This window comes from Accipiter gentilis, chromosome 11, assembly GCF_929443795.1.
Source record: "Accipiter gentilis chromosome 11, bAccGen1.1, whole genome shotgun sequence".
NCBI classification, from domain to species: Eukaryota; Metazoa; Chordata; class Aves; order Accipitriformes; family Accipitridae; genus Astur; species Astur gentilis.
This window is the reverse complement of record NC_064890.1, coordinates 1046628-1058630: the sequence shown is the minus strand read 5'-3', so window position 1 is coordinate 1058630 and position 12003 is coordinate 1046628. Positions and strand designations below refer to the sequence as shown.

Genomic DNA, 12003 nt, shown 5'->3' with positions numbered 1-12003 from the left:
ACTGCTGTGAAAAGCACTTTCAGCAAAAGCAAGATGGGTACTTGCTCCTGTTCTTCATGCTCCTGTCTCACTATATGGACTTGGTGTTAAAGAAAGCATTGAGGGAGTGTGGGGTACTCTGTACGTGGAGTCGGTTTGCTGTTCTGCTGACCACCTTCACGTAGATTATGTAAACTTGTAAATGTGTGCCTGGCTTTTGGGATCAGTAAGTCCAACAGGACTACTTGTTGTGCTGGGATTTAAGCACAAGCTTAACAGAATTGGGGCTGAAGTAATACTACATACCTTGTGGAGCCTTGGAGTGAAGCATGGTTTATCTTGACCACAAGCACAACAAACAAAAGTGTCAGAATGGTGCAGATGTTTTGAATTTCCATAATAAAGTAGCTTCTAAATAATAACTACATTCTACCAAATTTAAAGTCATTATTCAGAGCTTTTCTTCTCACACTTTGCTTTTAAGTAGAAATACATCAGATACCCACAACTAAAAATTAATTTACAAAATAGAGTTTTACTTTTATGGGGGATAAGTAGAATCAAAAAGCGTAGCTTTTTTTTCTCAAGCTCTGTCAGAGTATGCTTGCTGTATTCCAAATACATCTGAGGTATATGGTGATTTCGTTGCAAAACAATTCAGTCTGTTTTCAGAGCAGCACTTTAATTGTTGGGCCTCAGGTTATGATTTTAAATCTATGCTGCACTGTTTTATGTTCAGTTTATCATTTATAATGTTTAGAAGACTTTGTAGCACAAATGCTGGGAAAAAAGAAGGCATCAAATAGGCACAGTAAAATACCTTAAATAGGCACAGTAAAATTGTGAACTGTCCTTTCAAATTGATTACTTCAGTTTTGGGTGAATATTGTACCTCCAATTAAGTAATTACTGATAAGAAGATGAGAAAATACATTGTTCTTTCTGCTAGTGCTGTGTTAACACTGTCATGCCTTCTCTGGCTTCTGACATTGAGGTTTGCAAGGCTGTTTGGATATGGAGAGTATTTGCCCTAATAATGGGAGTGTACTCTTTTTATTGGGATAGTGTGGGAACATTATTATTTGATGTAGGGACTGACTGCTGGCATTTTCTGTTTGGTTATAACCCCACAGCACAAAAAGAATACCTGGATTCAGAGAGAGGCTTGGTTAAAACCCAGTTCTGTCAGCTGGGGGGGGAGGCTTGGTTAAAACCCAGTCCTGTCAACTGGGGGGGAGCTCGGCAGGCTAAGCCAAGCTTGGTTCTCTTGCTGGCTTCCCCTCTGTGAATCCCCTTCTGAAACCACGGTGAACTCTCTTCTGAATGCCTCACTGCCTCCTTAAGGTGATGGGGGCCCCAGACCAAATGTGAAATACGTGTATTGTTGCTGCAGTTACTCTTGGAACAAGTGAAAATGACCATCAGGTTTCCTTGACAACCTATAACTTTCTTTTGAAGTGATGTCAAGAAAACAAACATGTTCTTGAATGAGGTACAAGTCTCACAGCTGAGTCCAAGGGCTATGAAGGGAAGGGGCTTTTAACCCCTGCCTTGTCACAGCTTGGTATGAAGGTTCATGTTTGCCCTGTGCTACAGAAGGGGCAGTAACTGAAAGGAGTATGTCTGACATGGTGATAGTGATGGCTTTGCAAAGAGTGTTAGCCACCTATAGTCTTGCTCAAATTTTTCTTTGGGATGAAAGGTTATGTGGAAGTTTGTTTGTTTGGGGGGGGGGGGGGGAATCTCTGGCCCTCAGTTACCTTTGGTTAATAGTAACTTTTAAAAATATTTTCCAGGATAGGAAGCTTGAGAAAGAATTCACACTGGATGAAAATAATTTTCTGAAGCTGGGTATATTCCAGGAACTGTAACCCAAATGTTTCTCTGTCCGTGGAGAAGATTTCACATTTGAAATAACTTCTACTGAAGGTATGCACATCTACCTTTCCTTTTTAAGCTCAGCAATGACAACATGCTTTATAATGCTATATTATGTGTTCTGATGTTCGCTAGTGAGATTGTTCTTGATATTTGACACCTGGAGTCATTTGAGAGGGAACTCCAGTGTCACTGGGATGGTCCTGCTGTTGAGATTCAGAGCAGGTTACATACAACTGAGAAGCTCAGTTCTTCTGCCGTTGAGTGTGCAGTCTAGTCATGGTATGTTGGTCAGGTTACTCCCCAAACCCAGGTATAACTGGTAAGTGTTTCTCCAAAGTTAAGCTCTAATTTAATGCACATAATTGATGGGAGGAAGATGGAACTTCTTTTTGTCTTTCTAGTGGCTATCTATACTTCTGGGAACTGCTTGTGGCTGTTCCAGGAAGTAACAATATGGAAATGACACATCATACATTTTGTCATTGGGGTAGTGAAAGTGAATAGGCTGTGATTACTCACAGGTTTTCCTAAGGTGAGAAATTGGAAGCATCCAACAAAGTTATCAAGCAGGCAGTTTAAAGCAAACAAGAGGAACTGCCCTTTCATGTGGCATGTAATTACATTGGGGATTCACTGCCTTAGGATTATTTGGAGATGGACTGGCTGCTTGTGGGAGCACTGCAATCCTTCCTGGTGCCAGCAGTGGAGATGGCTGATGTGGTTGTTTTCCTGTTGGTAATTCAGTTAGGAAGAGCTTTCTCAATGCTACAAAGGCAAGAGTTTTTCCATAAAGCAAAATTTCCTGGCGGGAATAGGTCGTGAATTAAAGGCATTCTTAAAACTCCTAAAAGAAGGAGGAGACCCTAAGTTTTGTTGCAGAAAAGTGCAGGTTTTAGGTGAGCTGTAAATAAAGATGCTACTGCTGATGGAGCTGGTTATATTGATGTTGCATGTCAGACCTGATGGCTTGAAACTGGTGAAAATTGAGTGTAAATTCAGCCTGGATAGAAGGAAGAAATATTGTATGATGAGGGTAGTGAGACACTGGCACAGGTTGCCCAGAGAGGTGGTCGATGCTCCATCCCTGGAAACATTCAAGGTCAGGTTGGACGGGGCTCTGAGCAACCTGATCTAGTTGAAGCTGTCCCTGCTCATTGCAGGGGGGTTGGACTAGATGACCTTTAAAGGTCCCTTCCAAACCAAACCATTCCGTGACTGTGAAAATTGTTCGGGAAGCTATTTGGGAACTAGAGCATGTGGATGGTACCCGGACATTTGTAGTCATCTATGCCAGTGAGATATATAGGAAAAAAAAAAAATGGAAGTTGGAAATAACAATGTAGCCCAGTCTGGCAAATTACAGGTCCAGCTGGCTCAGGACCCTCTGATACCTCCTCCTGCTAATGGTGTACTTGGGAGAAGTTTAGAACAGTATAAATGTAGGGTAGGCACTCCCACTTTCTGCGACTCACCCAGGTTAGTGTCTTTTCTGAAACAGCAGTGGCTGTAAAATATTTGAGGGTCATTCATAAACCTGTTTTTTATGAACTGGTGTAACCAGCTGAGTTTTTGAGCTCAGTTTTTGAGCTTTTGTACTGCATAACCATCTATGACAGCAAGTTCCACAGGGTTTCTTCTTCCAATGCAGAACATTAGTGTTTAGTTCTGCCTGCTGGTCGCTTGATAACTTTGTGAGGTGTCCCCATTCTTGGGTTTATAGGAAGCTGTAAATCACATTCCATTCACCTCCTTAATACCATTCATGCCTTTCTCTGTATCTGTTGTTTTTCTGAGCTGTAGTCATGTATCAAGTCAAGTTTAATGCATCTTCCATGAGAAGCTGTGCTGTTTCACGTTCCACTCAGTCTCTTTTAAGGGAAGCTAATCAGACCAGCTGTACTTGTTTGAGCTCTACTGTCTCTTCTGAGACAAGCTAACCAGGCCAGCACTCAAGATGCAAACACATGATAGTCAAATGATGTCATGCCTTCTTTTTACTTGCTTATTCTTTCTTATAATGACTTTTGACATTACTTTTACCTCTTTGGCTGCTGATCTCTATTGAGATCCTTGAAGAGTGGCTCCAAGATAATTTCCAAATAGATAAAGAGGATCTGTTCTATTTGTATGTTAAAATGTCATGTTTCTTCAAAAGGATTGCCATGCATCACAGAGGAGGGCTGCTTGTTTGCTTTGTCCTGGCTGTGGCACTCAGGTCAGGCAAAGCTGTCTGGAAGGAGGGGAAATAGCTCCTTCCTGGGATCATCTGAGCATACTTGGGGGAAGAATTTCCCAGAATATGGGATGGGGCAGGCAGAAGAGTGTGAGTGTGTGAAAGTTCAGCAGGAAAGAAAGTTCTGGCACAGGAGAGCGTGGGATACATCTCGGATGAGCAAGGGGCAGATGGACAGCCTGGCTTCAGAACTGGTGGAGAGCGAGAGACTTCCTGAGGATCCACAGGACACTGCAGACATTGACTGGTCACAGAATGCTCCTGGATTAGACTGAACCAAGCCCAGAGGAAAGGATTTGCCAGTCAGGACATAGTGGACAGGGGCAAATTGCTTATCCCCTGCTTGTCTTGTTTTCAAAAAGACAAATTTGCCTGAAGTGATGCAATTGCTGCTCAAATACCCGTTGGTGATGTTTATAAACCCTACAAGTATTTGTTTTGTTAGTGTGCCCAGAATAAAGGTTTGGGCACTTTTGTCTGGAAGCACTGGATGGCCACAGGTCCCTGGTCAGAGTGATGTTATCTGACTTAGTGGTTGTTGTTCAGTGGTGGGTTTTCTCCCATGACTAGTACTTGCTTTTGTAAGCACCAAGTTAAATCTGCCATTTAATTGTCTGGTTGCTTATTAACATGAAATCATTCTGCGGCTGTTTGTGACAGCTTTGTTAGGTTTAAGCTAAATAATTTTTCTGTCGCTAGTGAATGTTTCCACCTTGCTATTCATCTTTCTTCTGAGATCACTTATAAATACATTGAGCAGCAGTGTTTCTTCTGGGACCCTACTTGCTGCCTTTTTCTATTTTTTCTTTTTTTTAAAATTTGCTTTTGATTTATTTCTTATGTTTTAACCAGCTGCTGATTCACAAAAGAAAGTGAGCTTTTCTTTAAAGTTGCTTGGAGAAGCCCATGCAAAATACTTCTGTGGGAATTCAGATAAACTATCGATTGTACAGTCCTTGTCTATCTGTATTGTTTTGTTGTGGATTTTTTAAATTGTGTAACAGTTTGCTTAAAAAGCTAGTTTTAGGCTTCAAGTTCACCAAGTTAAATAAAGTGATACTTTATTCCCTGCAATTAGTTGTTCGGTAGCTGCTTTTCAAAGGTGTAGAGCTTTTGGGTGAATGCCGTCTAGTCCTGGTGATCTATTATCATCTGACTTGCAGGTGTGTTCTAAAACTTTCTCAGATACTGCAATTTCAAAGAGTTATCTAGGGATTTCTTTTTCTCTGTGTAGCAAAGCTTAAAATTATTTATGCTTATAGAGGAAATAAAGGAGATTTTGTACTAAAACTTAGCAAAAAAAAAATATTCATAAGATAACCTCAAAATTCACATCAGGAATCCATGCCTGTTGAGACTAAAGAGGCAGATTGAATTAAATGGGACTTAGACTCTTCAGCTGTGATATAGCTGCTGAAGTTATGTTTATCCTTTGTATTTTTACAACAGAAAGGATGTTATGGGAAAGAAGTATTAAAAAATACTTTCTTTTTGGAAACAAGTAGGATAATGTACTTCTCTTGGCATTTCCATGTGTTTCCACTTAGTAACTAAGTGGAAAATGTTAAATGTTTCATTTTATCAGGAATCGGCTTAAATAAAAAAATCAGTAAATCTTGGTAATTTCCTCCTGGTTTCCAGAAGGAGTTGCCTGTGGTGATTGCTGGCCATCCATGTTCATTTTTACTGGTCTTGGAGTACTGAGAACATTCTAAAAGGTTGGAAAATGCTGTGGACTTTTTGTACGTGTGCCCATATTCAGTAAGGCTCAGGGTAGTCTTTGGTAACTACAGAACTGACTACAGTAATAATCCGGGGCAAAATAATGCAAATATAGAATTCAGATAATAGAGTAACACAAAAATTCACCCAAAGTTTTAGGGGGAAGTAGGAGATGCAGTGTAATTTTTTATTTTTTTTTTTTAATGGCAGCCAAAGCAGCATTGCAAGATGGTATAAGTTTTGTGATATGTAGAACTACTAGTTTTTCAGTTGGTGAACTTTAGTCACCTATTAATTTTGCAGACTCCACCTGATGTTTTCTAGAAAAGTTAGAGGCCTTTGTACCAAACTTAATGGTACTCAGGTGAAGCGTCTAAAAAGACAGCCCTCTGCTTCCCCCCAACAGAATTGTTAAATAAAATCCAGGCCACAAAGTGAAAATCACTGATAAGTGGAAGGATGAGATGAAGTGAGACAGAAGGGGTTGTATGAAACAGTCATTACAGGCCTTGCAGAGGAGAAAGGAGACTTTTGGCATTCTACTTGTATAAGGAGTAAGATGAAAAGTAGCGATTACTTTGCAACATACATGGTAAGAGAAGATATTTTTTTAAGTTTATGTTGTTAATCATGTACCCCAGGACCAGTATGCAGCCAGGGATTGCCTTGTGTGTTCTTCTGGTTCTTGACTAAAGCTTCTGCATACCTTCTAAATATTAAAAAATTCCTGCAGTGTATTGTTAGCAAATAGCAGGTGTTTGACAGTTTAATTCTACATGTATCAAATTTAAAATGCTCTCCATAAAGCAGTTAATCTTCAAAAATGGCAGCATATAGTTATAGAAAACGTCTTACCTTAAATCATGATTGTTTTCCCTTTAATTAGATACTCCGGAGAGAATATAAGCAACTTTGAAGGGCTTTGAGATGTCTGCCTGAAAAAGCAAAAGATGTTTCTAGTTTTACTGTTGATGACCTAAGCTAAAGTACTAACACCTGAGATGCGGCAGACATCAGGAGAAAGGTACTTTTTGTCGATAGGTGTTGGGCCTCATCTGGTTTAGAACCGGAGTGTACCAGTACTTCAGTGAAGTAGTACAAGTTTCTAATACATACAGTTAATTAATTTTAATAATAAAAGGGAAAGGTTGTGATATTTAACTTGTTTGGAAAAATGTAGGAAATATTTCATTTCCCTGTTCCTGTACAGAATTACAAGACAAACCATGCCTCCTCAGAATTGTGCATATTATGTTTCTTGCCCACAAAATATGAGGAGGATGAAGGGATATGTTACTGATTTGAACACACTGAAGAGAGCAAACCTTGCTGTGACAAAACTGTTCTTCCCTGGCTCACACAGGTGAGCACTGTTATAGACAAAGTTTAAAGATGAGTTTACAAAAAGTTTGCAACAATTAATCCACTGGCTGTTTAAAAATATCAAACAAGGAGCACCTTTTACCACCTCAGTTTTATTCATTTTTTTTCTCTTGTTCTCAGTCTGCTTAGTAGCTGAAGGTGTTTTTAACACCCCCACCCCACCCCCCCGCATAGAGCAGGGATGGTCCCTCCTCCCTGTGTGTCTGGACAGTACCCGACTTCCTTAAAATGTGTTCATTATCATAAATGAAAAGAAATCAATCTTCAAAATGTTCTGAACCTGACATGTTTCTTCCTGTGAATTGTAATATGGAATTTGTCCCTTTTTTTTTAATTATTTTTTAACGGCATGATTTTTCAGACCTTCCTGCTGGTGGCAGCCTTCAGTGAAATGGCTTGTTCCTTCTATGTGATAGAGCACGCCTAGCTCTCAAAAAGTTTTAAGTTTTGCAACTCCAAGAAAGAACAGAAGAAAGCTAGCAAATTGGAGGACTAAGCTGTGAATTTTATTTTGACACCAAAGATGATTGTCATAGGAGAGCAGAGCACAATGCGAAGTTGTAGGACTGTTTCTCCCTACTGCTTGTTTTGCAGTTTGTAACTTGCTCCTGCCAAGACCAGGTTGTCAGACCCTCCTTTCTTGCTCTGTAGCTGTCTTTCAATAAGACTCTACAGAGTGGTACTCTGTGGTATTACAGCGTTAAAGATGCAGAGAACAGTGAAAGTGCTATTTATGCATAAAGATTGAAAATATACCTGGCTTATTTTGAGTGTAAATCAGATCTTAAGGAAGCTGTTCAGTAAACTTGTTGCCCAGATAGAATTACCTGTCAACTGTACCAATGTGATTGAATTAATTGCTTGAAAATAAGCAGCTTGGATCTTTTATTTTACATCTATGAAAAACCTGAATCAAAAGCTAAGTGTGAACAAGAGTGATTCTTTGATGTAATTTGGAGACAATTGGAAAGTGTTAAAAGGTCAGTACTGGGAATTGTTTCACAGCTGATCAAAGCACTTGGGAAAATTAAAGCCTTGAGTCCCTTACAAACCAGTATGAACAGCATGGCTTGGCTGATTGGGAGGCAGAATTGCTCGATGGCCCTCTGTCATCTCCTTCCACATTACTCTGATCTGTACTTCCATAAAGATGTCTAATCCCCACAGACTGAGCAGTCTGTATAAAACCCAGCTGGGCTTCCGAGCCTGCAGAGCAGTCCCAACTCCTGCTGGAACTGGAACAGGGAGATCTCTAGCATCTGCATTTGCTAGAGGTAGGCAGTGTATGTTGTCGCTTGCTGCCTTTTCCACTGCTGAAGAAAAGTTGCAGACTGGACAAGTGTCATTATAGCAGTTATAATGAGTACACTTAATTTTTTTCCCCCAAATAAAAGAGCTAGAAACAGCTTTAAAAGAAAAATAGCAGAAGTTATCTTGAGCGGCAAGAATGTGAACCTTGACCCTAACATGTTTATCCTCATGTTCTCATATTCTGATTTAGCTCTTTTTTACTTATTGTTTAAGGAAGGAAAGTGAAACTTGAGAAGCTGTGTAACAGGGATTGTTTTGAATATCTACACAACTGTAAGCAGCCTCTTGGTATCTCAGACAAACTCTGCCTCAGCTACAAATAAAGCCAGGCTGGTGGTGGGGGATAACAGCTTGGTGAAGAAATACCCAGTTATGGAAAGCTTATTTTAAGCTGTTCACAGCTGTTAATCTCTGTAATATCCTTGTGCAGCTCAGGGCTTCCTCAGTTTTACAAAATTGAAAACTTAAGTATGGGTTGAATAAGTGAACCATGATAGATGGCAGGAATGATCTTTTTGTGGTATGAGGTTAGTTGAAAGAATGACAGCTATATAGTTGAATATGTTTAGTAAAATGAGAAAATTCAAATTCATTTTTTGAATGAAAACTATTTAATTATGGTCCAACAAGCACTTAGGTCTCTATTCTCTTCCTGGAGTTTATCCAAGGAACTTATACATCATCTCATAAGAAAAAGTTATCATTTTTGCCAAATGCTCCTTTTTGTTTGCACTTCTTGTTTTTAAATAAGTTTTATAAAGATACTATTGTAGTGTAGAGATCAGATTAAAACAAAGACTGAGACTTAATTTTTAACTTCTTATATATAAAAAAGCTGTATTGTAGCTTTCCAATTTCAGAATTCCTAAAAACTGACCTTACAGAGCAGCTTTCTCTTAATTCATCTGCTGTATACAGCTTGAAGTTTTTAACTTATCTTGCTCCTTAACTTATACAATCCTCATGTATTTCTTAAACAATTTTAACTTAAAGTGGTGATTTTAATGCACACAATGTAATCACTGTAGGCAGATAAAACTGTTTGTTTACTCCACTTTAGCCTTGTGATCAACATTGTCTTTATACTTTTACTTTACTCCCTTCTTCTGCTTTTAATAGATTATTAGTTTTTCAGAATTGACTGGTGTTGCTTGAATAGTTTATATTCCACTACGTGTCTGTGAGAGATGGTATGGAGAAAGTGAATGTGAGGCAGTTGTGTTTTATAACTCAGCATGGGTGGGAGGAGGAATGGTACGCAGTGAATTCAAAACAGCTGGTTTAAAAAGTACTTTTCCAAACAGTTTGAAACTTTGGTACAGTTTAAGGTCAGAGAACACTTCTGATTGCAAGCCCAAATGGCGTTAAAAAGATTAGGCATATTCATAGGATGTATTCACTGATAATTGTCAAACATGAGACTTCATTGAGACTTCATGAGACTTTCTGTGACAAAATGATGACAGAAGGCTGAGGCAGTTTACCAGGAAAAGATCATTCTTGCCTTGCTTTCCAGCATTGAGGTCCTGTACTTCTGGGAGGGGGCTGTTGCCATTGAAGACTGACACAATGTATTGCTTCCTGTGTCAATAAGGCATCTCAATGCTCTTTGAGGCCTGCTTTTTCTGAGAAGATCCAAGAAATTAAGAAATCCCAACCAAAGGAGTTACTGTATTTCAAGAAAATAATAAAAGCCTCTTCATTTACAGAAGGGGGAGATTGTCATTAGCCAGAAGCTGATGTTGGAAGCTAAAGCTTGAGCTCTGTTTGGCTTCTTTCCTACTGAGTTAATAAATGCTTTCCTTTCCTTCTCAGTCCTATATTGGGCATAGGAAAAAACAAAAATGCATCCAGTGTGCCTGGAAACCTAAGCCTTCCTTTCTGGAATAAGTTGATGCAAAGTATTAGTAGTTTCAAAGTAGGGTAGCAAACACTTTGCAGAAGGATAGTTGGGGAACTGACAGTACTTTAAGATGCTTTCAGCACTGAAGATGCACTCTTGAAGCAGTATCAAGGATTAAATCAAAAGTCCACCCCAAACTTCTATATAATGACAACCTGGGGGGGGGGGGGGGGGGGAATGGGCATTCTTCATTTAAGAAACTTTTCCCTCTTCAGAATGGAAAGCTCTTTCAAGATGAAAACTATTGTACTTCTGTTAATGTCAGAATAGGCTATGTCATCATCTAGATCTAAGGAGAAGCAATTTGTTGAAATATAACAGTTTGAAGGACTTTGTTCCTATTGAAGATACTTAGAAAAAACAATTCCTGACTATGTTCTCATCCTTTTAGCACTTTAGGTTAGGCTGCTTCTTCTAACACTCCTGATTTGGCCTTGTTACTTATTGTTATATCCCTGAAACTCCTAGCACATGGGAGTCTCATTGTAGTATACTCTAATGTTTTTTTTGGACATAGAATAAATAACCATAGGTACTAAGAAGGCTTAATGAAGGGCAGTAGTATCTGTTATGTGACTGTAAATTAGTTGGTATATGTTTATCTGGCAGACTTTTATAAACTTTAGAGAAATGTTTCTCTATACTGCTTTCTGATGTGTCTTAGTGTTCAGTCTGTATCTCCTGACGTTTCTGGGTTTTGTGGAAAGTATCACTCAATCATTGCTTGAGACCTGAAGCCCAAGTCATCTTCACTTAGAGATGACGGTCAAATAGTTCAGCAGTTACAGTCAAAGAGTGAAAGAAGTAGGACGGCCTGCTGGTGACAGAAATTCAGTGTCTGATGTTGATGAAGCAGTTAACCTGTTCCTGTCTTTTGTCAACTATTACTTGTGCCAGGAAGGAGTATGAGAGGTTAGTGATTATCAGGGAAAGAAGGCAAGAGAAATCACGCAACTGTATGGATACACTATATTGCTTTTCTGATCAGAAATGTCAATAACGGATCTTGTTAGAATCTGCTAGAGCTGTGTGCAGTCAAAAGGTTAATAAATTTTGGGTCCTCTTAGCAGACTTTAATGCTTCTTAGTTGTTTTGTATCTGGATAACTGAAACTCTCCATGAGATGACACTGCATCAATAAGGCATAAGGCCAAGAGTCAAAGTTATGAAAAAGTGTGTTTTTCTTTAGAGAAGAGAGGCATTCATCAGCGTTTCTACAGATGTACCTATTAAACCAAGTGAACCTGGCTAAACTGGTCTTTCAAATCTCTAAGCGCTGCAGCGCACTAAAAGATACTGCAGAAGCACGGGAAGAAAGCTCAAATTCCTGCTGATGGAGGGATGGCTAGTTGTGCTTACTGCCTTTGTAGGGATCCCTCCTTTTTGCTGCTGTACAGCTATAGGTGGCTTGGATGTGGTAGCTTGTTGGATCTTGAACATGGTCATGATACTCTTCTTGTTGGTAGGTTTTGGGGGATGCCAAGAGGCCATTGAGGTCCTACTATTCTGAGGACTGGAACCTCCTTGACAAGAATGAAGGAATGAATTCAGAAAGCAGTTCACACGTCAAGGATATACAGACCAAGCTGAG

At 39.4% G+C, this 12003-nt stretch overlaps 1 protein-coding gene across 5 annotated transcripts in view; it reads left to right on the top strand.

Annotated features, from left to right (window-relative positions):
- PPP6R2 (protein phosphatase 6 regulatory subunit 2) overlaps positions 1 to 12003 on the top strand; it is a 122391-nt gene that overhangs the window by 28670 nt on the left and 81718 nt on the right. For 3 of the 5 annotated variants that reach the window (XR_007507609.1, XR_007507608.1, XM_049813562.1), the window contains exon 2: positions 1776 to 1908. The gene's annotated coding sequence lies outside the window, so the exon portion shown is untranslated. Of the gene's footprint in view, positions 1 to 1775; positions 1909 to 6701; positions 6840 to 11878 lie in introns of all 5 variants that reach the window. The other 2 variants (XR_007507610.1, XR_007507611.1) reach the window with 2 other exon arrangements.